This window comes from Leucoraja erinacea, chromosome 9 (assembly GCF_028641065.1).
Source record: "Leucoraja erinacea ecotype New England chromosome 9, Leri_hhj_1, whole genome shotgun sequence".
Taxonomy (NCBI): Eukaryota; Metazoa; Chordata; class Chondrichthyes; order Rajiformes; family Rajidae; genus Leucoraja; species Leucoraja erinaceus.
In genome coordinates, this window is record NC_073385.1 from 36,538,435 (window position 1) to 36,562,069 (window position 23,635).

Here is a 23,635-nt window from a genome sequence, read left to right on the forward strand (position 1 = left end):
AATTTAACAAGGGTCATTTTGATAGACCTATGGAGCTGCCTACGGAAGCTATCATTGAACTACAGTGGTGGGTTCATAATATTAGGTATTGCTCCAACCCCATCATTATTGACAACCCGTCTATGGTATTACAAACAGATGCCAGCGCCATTGGTTGGGGAGCCACTAACTCTGTTTCCAGTTGTGGAGGGAGATGGAAGGAAGAAGAGGCAGTATTACTTAACTCACGTGGCATTAATTACCTAGAAATGTTAGGGGCTTTTTATGGCCTTAAGTCATATTGCTCAGCTATTAACCACCAGCATGTACGATTACAAATTGATAATACCACCACAGTGGCATATATCAATCACATGGGTGGAAACATTTCGACATCTTGTGATCAATTGGCGAATTTAATTTGGCAATGGTGTATCCAAAGAAACATATGGATATCGGCTACTTACCTTCCAGGTAAGCTAAATTTAGTGGCAGACACCAGGTCACGCAAATTTAACGAAAACACGGAATGGATGTTAAATAAAGATATATTTGCTGAAATTACAGCAAAATATGGCAGACCAGATATTGATTTGTTTGCATCTAGGTTGAATCACCAATTACCAAGGTATGTGTCCTGGGAACCAGACCCTGGGGCAGAAGCTACAGATGCTTTCTCTTTGCATTGGGGGAATTGTCTCTTTTATGCATTTCCCCCGTTCTGCCTCATCAATCGGGTACTAAGGAAAATTCAACAAGACTCGGCATCTGGGATTCTCATAGTACCCGATTGGCCTACTCAACCGTGGTATTCAGTCATACACGGGATGGTATTAGAACCATGTTCCCTTATTGGACATAGCCCAAATTTATTAATTCATCCAGTAACTGGGGGTAGCCATCCATGCCATAAGACTATGGATCTGTTGATTTGTAGAGTCTAAAAGACCCACTACACGGCATGGGGCTCTCAGACAGGACGATGAATCTCATCTCATCTGCTCAAAGACTGTCAACAAGGAAGCAGTACCTTGGACACATAAAGAAATGGGGCTTATACTGCTTGCACAACAACCTGGACCAGAGGGCCAACAACATTCCGGCTGTATTGGAATTCTTAACGAGCCTCCATCATGATAACCGATTGGGCTACAGTGCCATCAATAGTGCAAGAAGTGCACTTTCCAATTATCTGGCACAAGGATTGGAGCGGAACACGGTGGGAACGCACCCCCGGTAATAAAACTTATGAGGGGCATATTTAATGCAAATCCTCCTAAAACCAGGTACTCCGAAATCTGGGATGTGGGTGTCGTTCTAAACATGCTGAGGAGCTGGTCGCCCATGACAGCATTGTCACTCCAGAAACTGACCATGAAGATGGTTATGCTTATGGCACTAGTTACCGCTCAAAGAGTCCAGTCATTAAGCAAACTGAGACTGGACTCCCTGATCACCTCACCCGAGAAACTGGTGTTTATCATACAGGAACTAATCAAACAAAACAGACCAGGTTCATCGGGTCAAGTGATCGTATTCATGGCGTATCCATATGACGAACAACTGTGTATAGTAAGGCACATCCGATTATACATCAAAAATACTAAGAGTATACGAGGTCAGGAAATGGCCTTGTTAATCAGTTACAAGAAACCGCACAAAAGGGTCACGACCCAAACTATTTCAAGGTGGCTCAAATATGTCCTAAAGATGGCAGGGATAGATACTGATGTGTTTAAATCTCATTCCACCAGGGCTGCAGCAACATCCGCAGCGAAAATGCTGGAGGTGCCCACGGACCAGATCCTCAGAATGGCAGGATGGTCATCCGAGAGGACATTCCAAAGGTTTTATAATAAACCAGTTTTGGAGCCATCATCATCATTTTCAGAAACCATTTTACGTTCAACCATATAATTTGCCCTAAAGAATACAGGGCTATGATTTCAATTAATAAATTTAATTTTGTTTTTTACCACACAAGTCTTTGTATAAGTGTGTTTTAAACTTACTAATGATGCTCTCTCCCAATACCCAAGGCAGTTGTGAAGCATGGACTCGTTCCACGGCATGAGGTCACAGAGCTTTGAAATCTTCACGAAGTCACTCACGTGACTCCGAAGTAAAATAGTAAGATTAAACGAGAACTTACCAGTTTGAAGTTTGATCTGTATTTTTTGAGGAGGAACGTTGAGGGAATACGTGCCCTCCGCTCCCACCCTCTTATGATCATATCACAAACTGGTATATCTTTGATAATCTTACTATCTTAGGTCATTATAGTTTTTCTGTGACCTCACACCGCTGCTTTGAAGAATGACACGCATGCGCTGGAAGCGGGGTTCTTCACGTATTCCCTCAACGTTCCTCCTCATAAAATACAGATCAAACTTCAAACTGGTAAGTTCTCGTTTAATCTTACTATCTTGGTGTTCAAGTCGACAGCTCCGTGAAAGTGTCAACAGAAGAAGGCAGAGTGATAAAGAAGGCACATGGTATGTTTGCTTTCATTGGTCGGGGCATTGCGTATAAAGGTCAGAAAGTCATGATGCAGCATTTTAGGTCATTACAGCCATTACAGAAAGGATGTGAAGGCTTTACAGTGGTTGCAGAAGAGGTTTACTAGAATGCTGCCTGATTTAGAGAGCATTAACTATAAGGAGAGGTTGGATAAACAAATTGTTTTCTCATGAGCATTGAAGAGGAGCGGAGTCCTGATAGATGTATATAAAATTACGTATGTGGATTCATTAAGGTAGACATTTTACCCAGGTAGAAATCTCAAAGACTAGAGGGCATAGCTTTAAGGTCAGAATGAGAAAGTTTAAAGGAGTTGTGCAGGGCAAATTTATTAAACAGAATGGTTGGTGCCTGGAATGCACTGCCAGGGATGATGGTGGAAGAGGATATGATAGTGGGGTTTAAGAGGCTTTTAGGTAAGCACATCGATATGCAGAGAATGGAGGGATATGGATCTTCTTCTTGTGTATGGCGTGCACAGCCTAAAGTTGAAAGACAACTTGTTCTGTTTGTTCATCTGTTTGTGCACACCAGGTTGCAATCTCACACCCCAGGGGTATGGATCAAATGCAGTTAGAAGAGATCAGTTTACCACAGTTTGACAAAGAGAGAAGATGGATTTATTTTCTTGGAAGACTGCTGCTCAAGAAATGGCAGCAAGGTTGAGGAGTTACACTGTCCTCAAGATCTATCCCCTCCTTAAGACATCTTCTTCAACCACTCCTTCAATGTCAGCAAAATGAGGTGGTATACATGCCCCAATCACCAAAAATGGTGCTGTCATGTGGATGGTCAAGAGCTTGAATTTCCTCTGCATAAATATTACCAACAATTTGTCTTCAATCAACCACATTGAAGCTACAGGGAAGAAAGCACACCAATGCCAGTATTTACTCAGAAGACTCAGGAAGTTCAGCATGTCTCCAAAGATTCTTACAAACTTCTACAGATGTAGCATAAAAAACATCCTATTGGGACACACCACAACTTTGGCAATAATCTTCTTCAAAATTGCAAGAAATTGCAGAGAGTTGTGGATATAGCCAAGTCCATCATCTGTATCAAAACTTCGGGTAAGCAGCCAACACAATCAAGGAGCATTTCATCCTTCTTTCCCCTCTTCCATCAGGCAGAACATACAAAAGCTTGAAATCGTGTACCATCAGATTCAGGAGCAGCCTCCTCCCCACTGTTTTCAGATGACTGAATTGTCCTTTCAAAACCGATGCTGTAATTCCAATCTCCCAACCTATCTCAACGTGGACAACCTTGAACTTTTTTAAATCTGCACTTTGTCTGAAACTGTAATGCTATAAATCTATAACACTATATTCAGCACACTGCTATTCTTCTCTTTGCACAACCTGCTCTACTAATGTATGTCTTGATTGTACTCATGTATAATATGATTTAATTGCTGAGTACCATATGACTTGATACGGTACCGTATGATTGCTATTTACAAACAAGATGTCCAGATATATCTCATTCACTCAAACAATTATAGACCCTTAAAAGCCTAATTATATGCATCACAAAGTGATAGTTTTCTAAGTCACTCCAGCACTTTGTGTTTAGTTTAGATTAGAGATACAGCGCGGAAACAGGCCCTACGACAAGCGACCTCTACATATTAACACCACAGGGACAATTTTTACATTTACCGAGCCAATTAACCTACAATTAATCTCGAAGAATGATTTAGATGAAGGGATTCAAAGTAACATTAGCAAATTTGCAGAAGACACAAAGTTGGGTGGAGGTGTGGACTGTGAAGAGGATGCTATGAGAATGCAGGGTGACTTGGACAGGTTGGGTGAGTGGGCAGATGCATGGGGATGCAGTTTAATGTGGATAAATGTGAGGTTATCCACTTTGGTAGCAAAAACAGGAAGGTAGATTACTATCTAAATGGTGTCAAGTTGGGAAAAGAGAAGTACAACGAGATCTGGGGGTCCTTTTTCATCAGTCAATGAAAGTAAACATGTAGGTACAGCAGACAGTAAAGAAAGCTAATGGCACATTGGCCTTTATAACTAGAGGATTTGAGTATAGGAGCAAAGAGGTCCTTCTGCAGTTGTAAAGAGCCCTAGTGAGACCACACCTGGAGTATTGTGTCCAATTTTGGTCCCCTAATTTGAGGAAGGACATTCTTGCTATTGAGGGAGTGCAGTGTAGGTTTACAAGGTTAATTTCCGGGATGGCGGGACTGTCATATGCTGGGAGAATGGAGTGGCTGGGCTTGTATACTCTGGAGTTTAGAAGGATGAGAGGGAATCTTATTGAAACATATAAGATTATTAAGTGTTTAGGCAGGCTAGAGGCAGGAAACATGTTCCCGATGTTGGGGGAGTCCAGAACTAGGGGTAACAGTTTAAGAATAAGGGGTAAGCCATTTAGAATGGAGATGAGGAAACACTTATTCTCACAGAGAGTTGTGAGTCTGTGGAATTCTCTGCTTCAGAGGGCGGTGGAGGCCGGTTCTCTGGATACTTTCAAGAGAAAGATAGATAGAGCTCTTAAAGATAGCGGAGTCAAGGGATATGGGCAGAAGGCAGGAACAGGATGCTGATTAGGGATGATCAGCCATGATCACATTGAATGGTGGTGCTAGCTCGAAGGGCCGAATGGCCTACTCTGGCACCAATTGCCCATTGTCTAACACCCACGCAGGTCAAGGGGATAATGTAAAAACTCTGTACAGACAGCACCCGCAGTCGGGGTCGAACCCAGGTCTCCGGCGCTGCATTCGCTGTAAGGCAGCAACTCTACCGCTGCGCCACCGTGATCGCCCGTTTGTGTTCCACGCAAAATTCTTGCATCTGTCGTTCCTCGTGTGTCGTGTAAACAGTGCTCTATTCTGATGTCTTTGTTAACACTGACACCAATCTTCAGCTAATTCAGTTACCACAAAATTATATCAAGGAACGAGAAATGGAGTGGTTCCAGCAACGATAATAGAATTTTCTCATAAGAAGCCAATCATCTTTTCTCAAAGATATTAGGTTCTTTAAATATTACCTTTTGTTCATACCCAATTTCTCATCAGCTCAACGTTGTATTTTTTGGCCATCACAACTTTGTGATATAGATATCGCTCTCCAAAGTCTTCTGAATCTCTAGATGCTCCTTTAAATTCTTGTGAAAGAACAGAGTTTGGATTCAGATTTCAAAATCTCTCCCACCGTTGCTTAGCATTCATTTAAGTGCCTCATATCTAATCCCAAAGTGACTTATTACTTTTAAACACTAAATAATTGCCGACTCTGCTGTATAAATGGACAGTTTTTATAATACCAGCATGATATTGAATGTCAGAACATTTGTGAATTTAATCATCCTAAGAGCAGCAAAGCCCTATTGGCGACTGATTTAAAAAAATATATATATGCTTAATGTTTGTCATCTACGTACACATTAAAATGGCCTTTTCATTTTCGGCTCACCCATTGAAGATGTTTTCACAGCTGATATCTACCATTGAATAGATAGGCAGAGGCTGACTGTCATTTATGTACTCAAATGAAGTTTAAACTTCACCATGACAAAATAATAAATTGATATCCCATAACATCTTTCTTCCAGCTTTTTCTACGAGTAATGCACGTGGAATGCATGAAGAGTGTCCTGCAGGGATCAGAAACTAAGTACAAGAACTTCCTCTTGGGTGATACTTAAATGAAAACATAGAACATACTACTGCACAGGGCCTTTCGATCCACAATGTTCGTGCTGAACATGATGCCAAGATAAACAAAGCCTATCTGCCTGCATGTGATCCATACTCCATTCCATGCCGGAATAGCAAGATGGATTCAACAGTGGCTGAATGGGAGAAGCCAGAGGGTAATGGTGGATGGCTGTTTGTCGGGTTGGAGGCAGGTGACTAGTGGGGTGCCTCAGGGATCTGTGTTGGGTCCTTTGTTGTTTGTCATGTACATCAATGATCTGGATGAAGGGGTGGCAAATTGGATTAGTAAGTATGCAGATGATACCAAGATAGGGGGTGTTGTGGATAAATGAAGAGGATTTCCAAAGTCTACAGAGTGATTTAGGCCATTTGGAAAAAATGGGCTGAAAGATGGCAGATGGAGTTTAATGCTGATAAATGTGAGGTGCTACACCTTGGCAGGACAAATCAAAATAGGACGTACATGGTAAATGGTAGGGAATTGAAGAATACAGTTGAACAGAGGGATCTGGGAATAACCGTGCATAGTTCCTTGAAGGTGGAATCTCATATAGATAGGTTGGTAAAGAAAGCTTTTGGTATGCTAGCCTTTATAAATCAGAGCATTGAGTATAGAAGCTGGGATGTAATGTTAAAATTGTACAGGGCATTGGTGAGACCCAATCTGGAGTATGGTGTACAATTTTGGTCGCCCAATTATAGGAAGGATGTCAACAAAATAGAGAGAGTACAGAGGAGATTTACTAGAATGTTGCCTGGGTTTCAACAACTAAGTTACAGAGAAAGGTTGAATAAGTTAGGTCTTTATTCTCTGGAGCGCAGAAGGTTAAGGGGGGACTTGATAGAGGTCTTTAAAATGATGAGAGGGATAGACAGAGTTGATGTGGACAAGCTTTTCCCTTTGAGAATAGGGAAGATTCAAACAAGAGGACATGACTTCAGAATTAAGGGACAGAAGTTTAGGGGTAACATGAGGGGGAACTTCTTTACTCAGAGAGTGGTAGCAGTGTGGAATGAGCTTCCAGTGGAAGTGGTGTCGGCAGGTTAATTGGTATAATTTAAAAATAAATTGGATAGGCATATGGATGAGAAGGGAATGGAGGGTTATGGTATGAGTGCAGGCAGGTGGGACTAAGGGAAAAAAAAGTTGTTCGGCACGGACTTGTAGGGCCGAGATGGCCTGTTTCCGTGCTGTAATTGTTATATGGTTATATGGTTATATATGGTTATATATATACATGTGCCTATTGTAACGTTTCTTACTATATCAAAGACATAACCAACTTGAAGCTGTATTCATGACCTCCTGGGTGCCACATATTGCCACTTAAAATCGCCACCAAAGGTAAAGGGCTAGGCATGGCTGAAGCAGATTCCTTTTATAGCCACAGATTAGAATAGTTATCGCAGCTCCAATGATTTTGGTTCGATCTTGATATCAGGTGTTTACACATTCACCCTGCTCCCGACTGCTCTAATTTCTCTAATAAGCTTGAAGATTAATTGGCCACTACCAATTACCCCATAGTGTTTAATTTTAGAGATACAGTGTGGAAACAGCCCCTTTCGCTCACCAAGTCCACACTGACCAACGATCACTAGTTTTATCCAACACACTAGGACAATTTACAGAAGCCAATTAACCTATAAACCTAATGTGTTGGAAGAAACTGCAGATGCTAGTTTACACCAAAGATAGACACAAAAGGCTTGAGCAACTCAGCGGGACAGGCAGCATCTCTGGAAATAAGGAATGGGTGATGTTTCGGGTCGAAACCCTTCTTCAGTTAGAGAAGAGGGAGAATAGAGATATGGAAGGGTAAGTTGTTAAAATGACAGATCAAAGCAGACGATGATCAAGGAAATGTAGAATGGTTCATTGTTAGCTGAGGTGAGGGCATTAATCAGTAAAGTTTATCAGGAGGACAGTAAAACTAGTTGGCGAACTAGGGTGGGGGAAGGACGGAGAGAGAGGGAAAGCAAGCGTTACTTCAGGTTAGAGAAATCAAATCCATACTGCTGGGTTGTAAGCTGCCCAAGCTATAAATCTACATGTTTAACCCTTTAAACCTTTGGAATTTGAGAGGAAACCAGAGCACCCAAGAGAAACCCCACACTGTTACAGGGAGAACATGCAAACTGCTTACAGATAGCAGCCGAATCAGGATCGAACCCAGGTCTCTGGCACTATAAGCAGCAACTCTACCACTGCACCACTAGGCTCCTCTACAGTTTTTGGGCCAGTGGGACAGGATAGGTTACAGAGAACTAACAGAGGAATTGACACTGCTGGAAATGCTCTGAAAGCCAGCAGGGACTCAATGGGCCAAAGGGCCTCCTTCTACATCATAATAAAATAATAAATCAAATCACTAGTTCTAAGTTATCTCACTTTCTCATCCATTCCCTGCGCACTGTATGCACTGTGGGCATAAACCCCACTCGTCTTTGTGATTTAGTAGGAACTAGAGCACCCGGAGGAAACCCATGTTGTCACAGGGAGAACGTGCAAACTCCATGCAGAGAGCACCCAAGGTTGGGATCGAACCCAGGCCGGCATGGACTAGGTGGGCCGACGGGTCTGTTTCAATGCTGTTTCTTTCCATCAATCATTCAAACTATCATTAACAATGCCATCAAATTGCGCTGATTGCCACTGCCAGTGTGGCATTACCATGTCAGTAATCCACCAGGATGCCTTGACCCCAGACATTATTTGATCAACTTTGGATATGGCATTTTGGTAAAATAAAAGTCAATGAGATTCAAGCAGAAAACTCTCCACTGAATGGGAATCCTGTTCTCACAAGCAATGTTGGTTTACCTACAATCTTTTCTTGAACAATAACTGTCCGTTAGGAGAGAAGGTAGTTGCATCTTTATGCTGTATGCTGCCTTTGAAGTTCAGTGCGTAGAGTTCAATGAGTTGAATTCTGAAGGCAGAGTGCAAATTATTTGTTGATGACCCAAAGACAGGTAGGAAAGTAAATCATGTAAAGAACATAATAAGGTTTCCTTGGGGAAGAAAATGGGCAAAAAAATATTAAGTTGCCCATTTCAGTAGGAAACATTAAAAAAAATATATTGAAATGGTGAGAGATTGCAGGAGGGTGCAATGCATGCTAGCAAAAGGCTAGGATGCAGATTCTGCAAGTTATTAAGAAAGTTAATGGAATGAAATTGCCTATTGCGAGGGAAATTGAATAGACAGAATTGCTGGCAATAATGCATCACTCCCCGACGAGCTACTGTAAGTGCATTCTATGTTTGTTTTGAACAGAATGTCGGTGGAATGCCGTCATCATCCCTTGGAGAAATGGGACCGTCAGTACCCTTGGTCGCCATCAAACACGTCAGATCAGCTTTCCCGTGAGTGGACCCGCAGACAGTGACTGGTCCTGATGGAGTCCACAGCCATGGCCTCAGAACCTGCGCAAACCAGCTGGCAGGAATATTCCTGGACATCTTTAACCTCTCCCTACTACAAACTGAGGTTCCCACCTGTTTTAAGAAGATCACAATCACCCTGGTGCCAAAGAAAAACAAGGTAGAATGTCTTAATGATTACCATTCAGGTGGCTCTGAGATCCAGTGCTTCAAAAGACTGGCGATGGCACACATTAACTAAAGCCTCACAGTCTGCCTTGATCTACTGAACTTTGCCTAGAATGCATCCGGTCCACAGCGGGTGCCAACTCCTTGGTCCAACACTCATCCATGGAATATCTGGATAACAAGGACACCCACATCAGACTCTTATTTATTGACCATTGCTCTGCCTTCAACACCATACTTCCAACCAAACTGATCTCAAAACCCCTTGAACTAGGAGTCAGCACTCCCACGGCAATTGGATCCTCGACTTCCTGACCCATAAATGGCAATCAGTAAGGATAAGCGACAATACATTCTCCGTGAAAATTTTCAACACCAGTGCCCAGCAAGGAAGCATACTCATCCCCTTTCCATGCCCTCTACACACCAATGACTGTGCAGCCAAATTCTGTACTAACTCCATTTACAACATGACACCACCATATTTGTATTTTAAACAATGACAAGACGGAGTCCAGGAAGGAGACAGAGAGGTTAGTAGCATGACACCAAGACAACAACCTTGCTCACAAAGACAGCAATTTTAGGGAGCTGGTCATCAACTTGAAGAAGCAGGGTTGAGTACCTGCCCCTGTCTGTATCAATGGTGCTGAGGTGGGGATGGTTGAAAGCTTCAAGTTTCTGGGTGTAAATATCACCAACACTTTATCCTGCTCCAACCTTATTGATGGTATTGTAATTTGGTTCCTAATCTCACCCTGTTAGTCTGGTTCAGTAACTGGATCAACTAAAACTTCTTTCTTCTCAAACACAAACACAATTCTGAAGAAGTGTTTTGGCCCGAAACGTTGCCTATTTCCTTCGCTCCATAGATGCTGCCTCACCTGCTGAATTTCTCCAGCATTTTTGTCTACGCACACTTCCTATACGATACCTAACCAACACCACGGGTCAGAACCTTGTCTCTACTTGTCCAAGCTCTTCAGCCTCGTGCGAATAGACACCTCCGGATGGTCAGCATAGTCCCAAGTGCTACCCCAGAAGATCGACACAGACTCATGTGCTGTCCCCTCTTATATACAGCATCGTACCCGTGGCGCGAAATACACGGGGGGTTGGGGGGCAACCCCTACAACCAATCATAAGTAAAGATCATACAATACATTAATTGACAGCTCCCTAACCCAATCGCAAAATATCACATTACATTGTTTCTACATAAAGTTTCTAATGGAAGACAGTTCCCCTAAGTAAAGAAACATTTAACCAGGTAAAATAAACAGTTCAGGCAAGACTCCATGCCTTGACCAATCACAAGATAACAGTGCATAGACCCTGCAACATAGTTAACAGTGGTATTAGAAACATTAGAAACATAGAAACATAGAAATTAGGTGCAGGAGTAGGCCATTCGGCCCTTCGAGCCTGCACCGCCATTCAATATGATCATGGCTGATCATCCAACTCAGTATCCCGTAACTGCCTTCTCTCCATACCCCCTGATCCCCTTAGCCACAAGGGCCACATCTAACTCCCTCTTAAATATAGCCAATGAACTGGCCTCGACTACCCTCTGTGGCAGAGAGTTCCAGAGATTCACCACTCTCTGTGTGAAAAAAATTCTTCTCATCTCGGTTTTAAAGGATTTCCCCCTTATCCTTAAGCTGTGACCCCTTGTCCTGGACTTCCCTAACATCGGGAACAATCTTCCTGCATCTAGCCTGTCCAACCCCTTAAGAATTTTGTAAGTTTCTATAAGATCCCCTCTCAATCTCCTAAATTCTAGAGAGTATAAACCAAGTCTATCCAGTCTTTCTTCATAAGACAGTCCTGACATCCCAGGAATCAGTCTGGTGAACCTTCTCTGCACTCCCTTTATGGCAATAATGTCCTTCCTCAGATTTGGAGACCAAAACTGTACCCAATACTCCAGGTGTGGTCTCACCAAGACCCTGTACAACTGCAGTAGAACCTCCCTGCTCCTATACTCAAATCCTTTTGCTATGAAAGCTAACATACCATTCACTTTCTTCACTGCCTGCTGCACCTGCATGCCTACTTTCAATGACTGGTGTACCATGACACCCAGGTCTCGCTGCATCTCCCCTTTTCCTAGTCGGCCACCATTTAGATAATAGTCTGCTTTCCCGTTTTTGCCACCAAAATGGATAACCTCACATTTATCCACATTATACTGCATCTGCCAATCATTTGCCCACTCACCCAGCCTATCCAAGTCACCTTGCAGTCTCCTAGCATCCTCCTCACAGCTAACACTGCCCCCCAGCTTAGTGTCATCCGCAAACTTGGACATATTGCCTTCAATTCCCTCATCCAGATCATTAATATATATTGTAAATAGCTGGGGTCCCAGCACTGAGCCTTGCGGTACCCCACTAGTCACTGCCTGCCATTGTGAAAAGGACCCGTTTACTCCTACTCTTTGCTTCCTGTTTGCCAGCCAGTTCTCTATCCACATCAATACTGAACCCCCAATGCCGTGTGCTTTAAGTTTGTATACTAACCTCTTATGTGGGACCTTGTCGAAAGCCTTCTGGAAGTCCAGATACACCACATCCACTGGTTCTCCCCTATCCACGCTACTAGTTACATCCTCGAAAAATTCTATAAGATTCGTCAGACATGATTTACCTTTTGTAAATCCATGCTGACTTTGTCCAATGATTTCACCACTTTCCAAATGTGCTGCTATCCCATCTTTAATAACTAGCAGTTTCCCCACTACCGATGGTAGACTAACTGGTCTGTAATTCCCCGTTTTTCTCTTTTTCCATTTCTTAAAAAGTGGGGTTACGTTTGCTACCCGCCAATCCTCAGGAACTACTCCAGAATCTAAAGAGTTTTGAAAGATTATTACTAATGCATCCACTATTTCTGGAGCTACTTCCTTAAGTACTCTGGGATGCAGCCTATCTGGCCCTGGGGATTTATCGGCCTTTAATCCATTCAATTTACCCAACACCACTTCCTGGCTAACCTGGATTTCACTCAATTCCTCCAACTCCTTTGACCCGCGGTCCCCTGCTATTTCCGGCAGATTATTTATGTCTTCCTTTGTGAAGACGGAACCAAAGTAGTTATTCAATTGGTCCGCCATATCCTTGTTCCCCATGATCAACTCACCTGTTTCTGACTGCAAGGGACCTACATTTGTTTCAACTAATCTCTTTCTTTTCACATATCTATAAAAACTTTTGCTGTCAGTTTTTATGTTCCCTGCCAGTTTTCTTTCATAATCTATTTTTCCTTTCCTAATTAAGCCCTTTGTCCTCCTCTGCTGGTCTTTGAATTTCTCCCAGTCCTCCGGTATGCTGCTTTTTCTGGCTAATTTGTACGCATCATCCTTCGCTTTGATACTATCCCTGATTTCCCTTATTATCCATGGATGTACTACCTTCCCTGATTTATTCTTTTGCCAAACTGGGATGAACAATTTTTGTAGTTCATCCATGCAGTCTTTAAATGTCTTCCATTGCATATCCACCGTCAACCCTTTTAGAATTAATTGCCAGTCAATCTTGGCCAATTCACGTCTCATACCCTCAAAGTTACCTTTCTTTAAGTTCAGAACCATTGTTTCTGAATGAACAATGTCACTCTCCATCCTAATGAAGAACTCAACCATATTATGGTCACTCTTGCCCAAGGGGGCACGTACAACAAGACTGCTAACTAACCCTTCCTCATTACTCAATACCCAGTCTAAAATAGCCTGCTCTCTCGTTGGTTCCTCTACATGTTGATTTAGATAACTATCCCGCATATATTCCAAGAAATCCTCTTCCTCAGCACCCCTGCCAATTTGTTTCACCTAATCTATATGTAGATTGAAGTCACCCATTATAACTGTTTTGCCTTTGTCGCACGCATTTCTAATTTCCTGTTTGATACCATCTCCAACTTCACTACTACTGTTAGGTGGCCTGTACACAACACCCACCAGCGTTTTCTGCCCCGTAGTGTTTCGCAGCTCTACCCATACCGATTCCACATCCTCCAAACTAATGTCCTTCCTTTCCATTGCGTTAATCTCCTCTCTAATCAGCAACGCTACCCCACCTCCTTTTCATTTCTCTCTATCCCTCCTGAATATTGAATATCCCTGGATGTTCAGCTCCCAGCCTTGGTCACCCTGGAGCCATGACTCCGTGATCCCAACTATATCATAGTCATTAATAGCTATCTGCACATTCAATTCATCCACCTTATTACGAATGCTCCTTGCATTGAGACACAAAGCCTTCAGGCTTGTTTTTACAACACACTTACCCCTTATACAATTATGTTGAAAAGTGGCCCTTTTTGATTTTTGCCCTGGTTTTGTCTGCCTGCCACTTTTACTTTTCACCTTGCTACCTATTGCTTCTACCCTCATTTTACACCCCTCTGTCTCTACGCTCATACATTTAAGAAACCCTTTCCCTTTAACTCCATCCTCCACTATCCCATTCGACACCCCACCCCCCTTATTCAGTTTAAAACCACCCGTGTAGCAGTGGCAAACCTGCCTGCCAGAATGCTGGTCCCACACCTGTTAAGATGCAATCCGTCCCTTTTGTACAGTTCCCCCTTACCCCAAAACAGATCCCAGTGATCTAAGAATCTAAATCCCTGCCCCGTGCACCAGTTCCTCAGCCACACATTCAGGTCCCGTATCTCCCTGTTCCTGCTCTCGCCAGCACGAGGAACTGGAAGCAAACCGGAGATAACAACCCTGAAGGTCCTGCTTTTCAGCATTTTTCCGAGCTCTCTAAAGTTTTTTCCGAGCTCTCTAAAGTATTATAACAGACCTTTCCACAACCAATCCTGTTCATGCATTTGCAGCAAGGCTCAGCTCTTTCTGTAAAACCCTCATACATATTAACAATTGAGGGGACATCTGGACATCTGGACATCACCCTGTACTCAGCTTCCTCCCAGGACCCAGACATTCTGGAGCCATGAGCCTCATGGTTTTGCAGCTTTCGCAGAACGATGCCAAGCAGGTTTTGCAAAGGCAGAAATCCTCCATTTTGTCACATACTAAATTGGCCAATGTTATCACTATGGCCAAGAGAACACACCAACGCCTCTATTTCCTCAGCAACCTAAGGAACTTTGACATGTCTCCAGTGACTTTTACCTATTTCTACAGAGGTACCACAGAAAGCATCCTCATGGGATGCATCACACCTTGGTTTGGCAACTGCTCTACCCAAGACTGCAAGAAATTGCAGAGGACTGTGAATACAGGCGAGTTCATCATGCAAACCAGCCTCTCCCCTATCCTACCCTCTGATTTATCTCTACTTCATGCTGCCTCGGTGAAGCAGCCAACATAATCAAGGATCACTCACACCTAGTTTAATCTCTCTTCTCCCCTCTACTGTTGTGCAGATGATACAAAACCTCGATAGCATGTACCACCAGATTAAGGAATAGCTTTCTTCCCTGCTGTATTAGACTCATGAACAGATATCAGATATATTAAGCACTAATTGCTGATCTTCCAATCTACCTTGTCGCGGCCCTTTTTTTGCAATTTTTTTAACTGCATTTTCCTTGTGGCTATATCACTATGTTCTGTTCATGTTCTCTTTTGCACTACCTGATATACCCATGTATAGCATCATTGCCTGGATGTCACACAATAAAAAGTTTTCCATAATTCAATTCAATTAATGACAATAGTAAACAATAGTACACCAATATTAATACCAATACATAAGTGAGGGATTATGCCTAGGTTATATAGAGCACTAATTATGCCTCAGTGTACTGCTTGCTTATTTAAGGAAGGAAGTTAATGCAGAGAATTCAGAGAATAATTAATAAACTAATACCTTGAATTGCAGCTTGACTGATGGTGAAAGATGGAACAGGCTGGGATTTATCCATTGGAGTTTGGAAGAATGAGAAATTGATTGAAAACAAGATTTTGAGTGTTTTGATAGGATAGGTGTGGAGAGGATGTTTCCTTCTGTGGGGGTCTTTTTCAAATACCAGTCAGTGTGTTCTTTAGCTCTACATCACTCTAACTGAGATGTAGAAAGTGTTTCTCGGAAAGAAAACCGTTTTTGGAACTGTCTTTTTCTTTAAAGGGGCAGAAAGCAGTGTTTATGAATATTTCTTGGACAGAGGTAAATAGGTTTTTGACAAGCACGAGGGGCAGGTTGAAAGGTTACTATGGGTAGATGGGATGAAGACTTGAGGTTGTTAAATAATGTTATTAAACAGCGGGCACAAAAAACTGCAGATTTTGGAATCTACAAATAATAGAGCAGTTGGAGGAACACAGCGAAACAGATAGAAGTTGGGAAGGGAAATGGATAATCAATGTTTGGGGTCAAGACTCTTCAACTAGACTGATATAGAAAAAGCTTGAGGGGTTGAGTTGTCTATTTCTGTTCCTCAATCATATGCCTGTGTGTTGATGGGACATGTTTTAACATTACAAAATGGAGATGTACCGTATTTCCCGGCAATGAAGACGCTGTTTTTTACCCGAAAATAAGGCCCGAAATTGTACCTGCGTCTTGGAGGCCGAAGTTTAGATTATTAGCCAAGAAAGATAGACTTGGCTATCCCTCAGTTCAGCGGCTGTAAAAGGACAGCACCGCGGCGGGGTGCGAATTCCTTCCACAGTGTGTGGGGAATCCGGCCCGTATCAGCACGGCTGGGCCACCAGGGATAAAGTTACGGGGAGGGCAGGAGCCTTGAGAAGGAGGGGGTCGGGGATCATGCCAGCAACTCACTCAGTAGCTAGGGTGGCTGTGAGCGACCGCCGAGAGCGGACAACGCAACTGTAGCTAGACCCGGGGCTCGCAGGCGACCTGGGCATTACAGCCAGTCCCCGGGCAGGAGACCCGGGTGCTACATCTGGTCCCGGGAACGCGAGGGATCTGGGAACTGCAGCCAGTCCCGGGGCACGCAGGCGATCCGGAAACTGCAGAAAACTAAATATTATTATTATGTATTATTACTAATTACTAATTTAATATGGCACTATTGAACTTCTACAGATGTAGAACTTCTAGAGATCTCAGTGACTGGTTGTATCGCTCCTGCTTCAGCACCTCAAATGCTCAGGAATGAAGGAGATTACAGAGAGCAGCATACATTGTCCAGTCCATCACAGGCACTGACCTCCCTGCCATCGAGGGGATCTATAGGAGGCACTGCCTCAAAAGGACTGTATTAAAGACCGACTCGACCATGGCCATGCTCTCATTTCACTCCTACCATCAGGAAGAAAGTACCAGAAAGGAGCCAGAAAATTATGACCATCAGATGCAAGAATAACTTCTTCGCAGCAATCATCAGGCTCTTGAACACTGCACAATAGTCACAACACCAGAGACCTTAGTTCAATCCTGACCTCAATTGCTGTCTCTGTCGATTTTGCCAGTTTTCCCCGTGACCACGTGGGTTTCCTCCAGGTGCTCCGGTTTCCTCCCACATCCCAAAGATGTGTGGGTTTGTAGGTTAATTGAATGCTGTAAATTGCCTGTAGTTGGGAAAACATAGAACTAGTGTAAATAGGTAAACAGTGGTCGGCATGGACTTGGTGGGTCGATGGGGCTATTTCCATGCTATGCCTCTAAATTCTAAATTAACCTCAGCAACTATGATCTTCTACGGACAGTGTCTCAGGTTGCATGACAAACTTTGTTTTTTTTTGCACTATTATGGTTACCTTGTATTACAGTTAATAGTATATTGTATTTTTGATTAATATATATTATCTGTGTATTATTACATTTACAGGCCTGCTAAGCCACAGCAAGTAAACTCTCATTGTTCTGTTGACTGGACATATGATGGATTGTCCAAGCACACTAGTTCTATATTATCCCACTTTTGCTTTCACACCCTACATACTCAGGGCAATTTACAGAGGGCAATTGATCAACAACCCCACGCATCTTTGGAATTTGGGAGGAGACCAGAACACCCAGAGGAAATCTACACATTCACAGGGAGAACATGCACACTCCAAGCAGACAGGACAGGATCAAACTCTGATCTCTGTTGCTGTGAGGCAGCAGTTCTACCAGCAACAGACAGACCTGTCCAACTGAACATTCTATGATGAAATCAGTCTTTTTATAAAATGCGTTGCGGTCTTCTCATAGACTTGCAGGGATAATAGTGCATAATATAAACACAGAACATAGTACAATACAGCACAAGAACAGGCCCTTCTGCCCACAATGTCTGTGCTGAACATGATGTCATGACCAACTCTTATCTGCCTGCACATAATTTATATCCTTCCATTCCCTGCATATTCACATGGTGATCTAAAAGTCTCTTAAGTGCCTCTTATAGTCATCTGTAACTAATCATAAGGTGTATACAACAACTCTATGCTGTGCTAAACAAGGTGCACATGCAATAATGGTCGAATTTGCGTGACATATTGAGAATCACCTGGTGAGCTGTGTCTGAATTTGATCCATCTTTATTAGGAGACTTAATTGCCTGTGCACCAAAGGTTCATACTATATAATTGTTTCTGAGATCAGCTTCTCTGAGTAATTCAATATAGCAGGCATTCTGCACAGGAATTTCATAAGTTGGCTAAATGTATGGCAATGCAATTGGCTACATGTGACGTTGTTTGTTACTGATCATGAACTTGGAATTTGATTTCCTTTAATATCAGAGCCTGTGTTGCCTTTTCCTTTAAGCTTCAAATTACATCCAGAGCCAGTATAATTAGAGTATGAGTGATATCCTTTTAAGCAACCCTTACCCTTTCCATCTGTGCAGAAACATCGTTTTTCTGTCCCCACTATTTACCCAGGGGAAGACATTAATGTAGTTAACCGCAATCAGAACGCGCACAGACTTCATCGTGCGAACTTTGTTACATCATTGTAAGAAATATTTTGGTGGCTTCATTCCTGTCTCGCTCCGAAAAGCAGACCACATGTTGTGGGCTGAGACGGAGGAAACACTAAATATTCATCCAATTTGGAAAAGGCCCCATGCAGCTGGCACAAATCTTGAAGCGTCCACTCACTATAGGGAGAAATAATCTGTAAAGTGAACAAGTTGTCAGGAAATTCATTTGAGGGCATCCTGCCTATCTCGAAAATCTTAAACGCTTTCTCTAATGCTTGAAGACATGCTTCAGAATGTTTGTACTGGCACGGAATGATGAACATCTCCCATCATTTGACGAGAGGGGAAAAGAAAGTTGTGCATTTGTTGAACTGACCGGGGGTGATTTTATAAGTCTGCACTGTCAGTGGGGAACCTTACCCATTAGTAGCACATATCAGAAATTTAGGCACATGCTGCAATCATTTCAGAAAGTCATGGGCAGTAAGTGTCTTTCTAATAGGCATTGCTTGCGGGCAAATTTCCAGCCAGAAAGGTATTGTTGTAAATTACCCCAAAGTTACATAGAATGTGTGAGCATACTAACGGATATTCCTCTGACCAACATTAATCAAGAATTTCCTGAAATTGAAAAACAATCCTCAGCACTCACAACGTGAGTTCTAGCCAATTGGATGCAAACATGGTGTTCATGCACATGGTGAAAGTCATGAGTGTGAGAGGGCAATTTATAGAACCTACAAGTCCTTAGGATGTGGGAGGAAAACGTAACACTCAGAGGTCACTGGGAGAACTTGCAAACTCCACACAGATGGCACCCGTGGTCAGGATTGAACCCAGGTCTCTGGAGTGGCAAGGCAGCGGTTCTACAATCTGTACAACAGTGCTGTCCACAAGCAGCCAATTCTTCATGCATAGTGTTAGCAGCTAATAAAATAGAAGATTATTTTTTTATTCGTTGTGCAATTCTACTCTGCAATGCATTAAGTTGGGATGGCCAGCACATATAAAAACTTTGGGATTTAGTAAAGGATTTTGCATGGACCTATCTAGAACATCAAGCCCCTGTTAATGCATCTTGGACAAAGACACAAAACTTTGCAGTAAGACATGCAGCATTGGCTTATTCCAACACTTTTATTCTTCATCTATTATTTGGCATAAGAATATGACCCCATTGTCAGTCTCTTTACATGACACAAAATGGACAAAACCATATGGTTCCTTGTTAGCTTGTGTTTGCCATTACACCATAAATATACTCAAAACGATTTATTAAAACATTTGTTTTCAATACAATTGTGTCAAGTAATTTATCTGAATACTAGTTAAAAAATGAAGATCTGTCTCCAAATTACCTTCCACTCCTAAATATCTCTGTCTCTGATATTGTCACAGCCTTTAAGTCTCAACTCCAGGATATCAATCCAAGATCATTAGTGCACCCGAGTTAGGTTCCAGGACTATCAGATGTTGTCTCCCTCAATATTAATGAGGTCTAACAGGACATCTTGGCCACGGATACAATGCACTGGAGATACTTGGCTCTTAGGGAACATTGGAACAATGTTCACCGGGGCAGATAGCCAGGAATTCACAGGCCTGTAAATTTATGATTTGCCATATTGTCTTTCTTGTAAAAACTACTCCACTGTAAAGCACCCAATGAGGAATTAATCCTGTACGCAAAGTTTACAGGAATGTATTATTTTACATTGCATGTGAGTGCAATTGCAGACATCAGTAGTTAAGAAGTCCTTACAATTAGTGGTAAATGATACTTTCACACACGATTATTAGCTGTGACATGATTGCTATAAGAAGTAAGTCACCAGCAAATAGATGAGCTGCGATTTTGCAAAATCAGTTTGATTTTATAAACTATTCAAAGATTTTTCATGAAAAACTACATTAATATATCTCTAAACATAGCTCATTACAACATTACTTTCCATTGCAACAACCAAACCTAAAAGAGAATACTTATAAATGTCCAGTTTTCTGTTTTTTATTTAGTAATATGCCAGATTTTGCCATAACACTCACTAGATCACTAACACATTTTCATTTTTATTCAGATGTAAAATGCAAAACATGTGTGGGTAGAATCTCTTTCTTTGAACCAATTTCAGCCTTGTTGTGTAGTTATTGCTCCAATTATCCCACTGAAATATCATCTAAATTGCAATGAGTAGTAAATAAGACAGAAAACATTTTAATAAAATAATGTTCCACAGATACTGTAGGTGCAATTGAGTACTTTCAAAATAGAGTGCCATCTGCAAGAAGCACCACTTGCATAATGTTGGGCCTTCAGACCAACAAAATCCAAACAACTTCCATAAAACCAAATGGAGATGTTTGCTAAGTGGTTATGTTAAGAAAGTTTTACATCACACACAAACAATTAAATACTCAAAGTCCAGGAACTTTGTGAGTCAGCCACATGGTGCATTTCTACTTTCCCCACTGCCACTTTAAAGTTGTGCACAGCACCTTGAGTCTCATGCGTGATGTAATATTGTTGCACTAAACTGTTCACGCTGACACTTTAATGCCCAATCGAGGCAAGTCAACATTTTTTTAAGTAGACACAAGGAACTACAGATGCTGTTTTACCAAAAAACAATACATGACCCCAGAGAATCTCAATGGGTCATGCTATATCTCTGGAGATCACGGGTAGGCAATGCTCAAAGTCAGGACCCTACTTCAGATTGATTATATAGAGGGGAGAAAGCTGGAAGAGAGGTGGGGGCGGAACAAAGCCAGGCAAATGATAAGTGGATGCAGGTGAGGTTGGATTTTGATCGGTAAGTGGTTGACAGAGATGAAATACAGAAAGTGTGAGTTAAGAAGAGAAAGATAGAGGATGCATGAAATCTGAAGCCAGAGGAAAGAATATAGGTGGAAGAGGATAGGGGGAAGGGGAAAGTGAGAAATGGGTGCACATTCAGATGTGGTACAGGGAAGAGAGGGGGAAGAAAGGAGGTAAGTGGGAGGGATGTTTGTCTGTTAGTTACCTAACATTGGAGAATTTAATGTTCATAGCATTGGGTTGTATGCTACCCAAGCGGAAAATGTGGCGTTGTTCCTCCAGATTGCATGTGGTAATGGAGGAGGCCCTGGAGCTTTTTTGTGTACCAAATGATAAGTGGATGCAGGTGAGGTGTGAAAATGGTTATCAATCAGGTGATCCAGCAGGCCTTGGCCTGTGTGACATTGCACCCTGGTTATGGGAGAGAGGAGGGTCCCGCATGTTGACGTTGAGAAGGTTACTGTTACAGCCTCTACCTTGGGCCCCCCCCCCCCCCCCCCCCGTGAGGCGCGGATTTTAGACCGGAGCCGATCACTTGCCTGGGATCGCTCCAACCATGGCCTGTGGACATACCACCAAGAACTCACAATCGGGAGAGAGTAGTCGGGAGCTCCAACGAACGCAGAGGCTCGACCAGCCCAGACACGGGGTTCGATCACCCGGCACGAGGGAGCTGGTATCCCCTCGATGCAGGAGCTGGATTGCCCCGACGCGGAGGGCCCAAAACACCACCAGCTAAGGGAGTCAAGATCATCCCGTCAACAGGGGGCTCGAGGCCCCCAACCGTGGTAGAGCAAAGGGAAGAGATTGAACTTTTTATTGCCTTCTATCACAGTGAGGAATGTGGAGGAGTCACTGTGCTGGATGTTTAAGTTAAAATGTGTTTTCTGTTGTGTAAAATGTGTTAAATTGTGTGTTCTGTTGCTTTTTATTTGTATGACTGACTTGGCAAATGAAATTCCTCATATGTTGCAAAACATACTTGGCTAATAAAGTATTATTGTGATCGTGATTGTTATTCTAATGGAAGCTACAGAATAGAATGAATATATGAATTTTCAGATCACACTTGGGTGGACCATCTGGCTACCTGTCAGATGGACATCTGAGATAACCTTCTGTGGGATGTGGGTGTCATGATAAACATCTGCTACCAAGTTCGAAGTGGCCAAAGGAAGGATGATAATGAGTCAAGTTCTGACACCTTTACAGGCTACGTATTAAAGATGCTCCCCCTGTAATGTGGTTCCATGATTCTGACAGAGATACATTGGCAGTGTCTCAGCACTGGGTTCAGTTCTGTGAATAGCTGGCATTGATTAGGGATAGTTGTATCACTTAAAGCAGCTTGCACCTGTGGAAGAGCAGTGGTCTTGTGGACAGTGGTAATTGGCAGGCAACTGGGAATCGTTACACTTAGGTTCAATGAAGAACGGCACAACCTGAGGCAGAGCAAGTCCCATCCTGGTAGTTATAGCCATTGACCTGGAGGACGTTGCTGGAGATGCAAGGTGGAGAAGGTAGCAGTTGCTAAAGCTGCCTTCCCCCCTCCGTATTGCAGCCACTGGGGGGCAGCACTGCTCAGGACGACAAGGACAGGCAACATCAGAGGGAGGACATGTACTGGGAATGCACAAGAATGATCCAACGGCAAAAGGGAATGGAAGTAGCTGAAGGGAGGAAAATGTTGAATCATTGGTAAATGGAGAACTGGACTTCTGTTGAATTGTATTGCAACGGGCTGAGCTGTGCCTGGGCGGACTGGCTAGAAACGGGCAATCTGAGCTGTTGCCTCCTTTACCTCATCCTCCTGGGTTAGGGCAAGATTGGGCAGTATACAACAATATCAAATCTTGAAGCCCACTCTACAATGGGACGGCATTGTGGCCCACCTCATAGGGCTGCTGCCTAACTGCACCAGAAAAATGCCACATCCCAAAGTCGTATGAATTTTAAAGTTTATTTGCCTCTGTATTTTGCTCCTGAGGTGTGGGGAGTGGATATGAAAGTTAGATAACATATAACTGGTTGATCAGCTTGGACTTGGTGGGCTAAATGCCCTGTTTCCATGCTGTATGTCTAAACTAAACTAAACAATGCTCCAACACTGCAGTTCTGGCAGTAGTATTCCAGTTTAAGCAGAATAATTGACTGCTCGACATTCAATGCAAGCATGATAATTGTGTGTTCAAATATTGGCCATTGAAGTCAAGAGCCACGTT

The 23,635-nt window shown here is 42.7% G+C and overlaps 1 protein-coding gene across 2 annotated transcripts in view; it reads right to left on the bottom strand.

The window, feature by feature from the left end:
• nkx2.9 (NK2 transcription factor related, locus 9 (Drosophila)) overlaps positions 1-23,635 on the bottom strand; it is a 92,085-nt gene that overhangs the window by 21,894 nt on the left and 46,556 nt on the right. The window contains exon 3 of one of the 2 annotated variants that reach the window (XR_008724002.1): positions 17,124-17,252. The exons of the other annotated variant lie outside the window; for it this stretch is intronic. The gene's annotated coding sequence lies outside the window, so the exon portion shown is untranslated. The remainder of the gene's footprint in view (positions 1-17,123; positions 17,253-23,635) is intronic. 2 annotated transcript variants of the gene reach the window in all.